Genomic DNA, 1,870 nt, shown 5'->3' with positions numbered 1-1,870 from the left:
TTGCATTTCCTCACCAGTTGAACCTGCAGTGTTTTTTTTTATTGTTATTGTTTACCGGCTCCCCGATGCCAATCTTACCAGTTTAACCGGTGAACGTAACACCCTGAACTGCCAATGTTACTTTACGGTCTGTCTTCTTAAACTTGTCAGTCCTTCACCCCTTCATTTAGCAGCAGCCTAAAGAAGTTAGTGTGGTACTTTGTTATTGTTGGCATACATGAACATGCGTTTTGTCTCACAAGTATTACTAAGATCAGTGATTTACGGATAGGTTGTTCTTTATGATTAAGTATAATCTAATCTTGCCATATATGTATTTGTCATGAGTATTGATATAATTTATGTAGTTTACCTCAACGTATTGTTAAATATGTGGTGGGTGTTGTGCTGGGCTCCTCCAAAACTTAAACAGTTCCCAAATAATTCTTGACACATTGAAAATATTCCAATACTGTATAGTTAGTAGACTCATACTTCAGAGGTTTTTTATTTATCTCTTTTTTTTCTCACCTGCAACATTTTGACTCTAAAGATGTTTGTCAAGTTGTTGAAGATTCGTCGACGTGTTATCATTTTACCACACGGGCTGGGATTTTCATTGAAGGAAAACTCTTCCAAGTCAGTTTTACATATATTTCAAATATAGTAAAGTACATTCGAACAAAAAACGATGGAAGTGACGTGGCACTCTGAACCAACAACAGAGAAACACGAGAGGCACCCTTAACACTCTCTCCCCACTTGAATACACCACTTAACTCCACATAATGGTAGATAACTTTTTGTTTCCTTTTAACAGTGTTTCTGATGAAGAATTGTTGAATGCTGTTGGTTTACGTGATATGTTAAGACAAGACGTCAGTGAAAGCTTTGATCCCTTCAATGTGCAGGACAGCAGTTATAATAACGATCTTGATGTTAACCAATTTTATATTAGGTCTAGAAATATTTCCTTTCTTAAGTCTGAATATGCCTATCTTGAACATTTTTCTTCTTTAAGTAAAAATAGTGATTTTACTGTATTTCTACTTAACACTAGATCCATGTCCACCAACTTTCAGTACTTTAAAGACACAGTTTTGTCTGACAACATAACATACGATGTGCTTGGCTTTACGGAAACTAGGCTTGACTCTGGTATTTCAGCACTGTACACTTTGCCAGCATACACAATGTTCTCAAACGACAGGAACACATATGGTGGTGGTGTGGCAGTTTATGTCTCCAACAGGTACACAAGTTGTAAGATAAATGAATACAATCGGATGGAAACATTTGTTGAAAGTTTAGGAGTGGAAGTAAAATGTAATAATAAAATGTTTTTGTTCATATGTATTTCCAGACCTCCTCAAGGTGATGGTAATAGCTTTATTAATGCTCTTAATGAAATTCTGACTTTTACAAAGGATAAAAATCATAATGAAATATTTATTTTTGGAGATTTCAATTTAAATTTATTACTACATAATGACAACAAGATACAAGAGTTTAGCAGTTTAATGTATAGTTACTCCCTGACTCCACTCACAACGTTACCGACACGAGTTACTGCCACTTCCGCCACCATTATAGATCACATTTGGTCCACGTTCATAGACAACTATGTAGGCAATTTTGTTATCAAAACTGATATTACTGATCACTTTCCTGTTGTTTCCCTGTTTAAATGTAATAATATTCCATCTCCTCCTGTTTATATAACAAAGAACTTTTACTGATGAAGCTTTGGGTAAATTTAGTACAGCACTTTCTCATATAGATTGGTCTGATGTTGTTAATTCTACCTGTCCTGACATATCCTATAATTTATTTTTTGCCAAATTCAAAACAACCTATGACAACTGTTTCCCCGAGAAGAAAATTAAGATAA

The sequence above is a fragment of the Portunus trituberculatus genome, chromosome 11 (genome assembly GCF_017591435.1).
Source record: "Portunus trituberculatus isolate SZX2019 chromosome 11, ASM1759143v1, whole genome shotgun sequence".
Taxonomy (NCBI): domain Eukaryota; kingdom Metazoa; phylum Arthropoda; class Malacostraca; order Decapoda; family Portunidae; genus Portunus; species Portunus trituberculatus.
The sequence above is the reverse complement of the archived record's forward strand: the minus strand, read 5'-3'. Positions refer to the sequence as shown.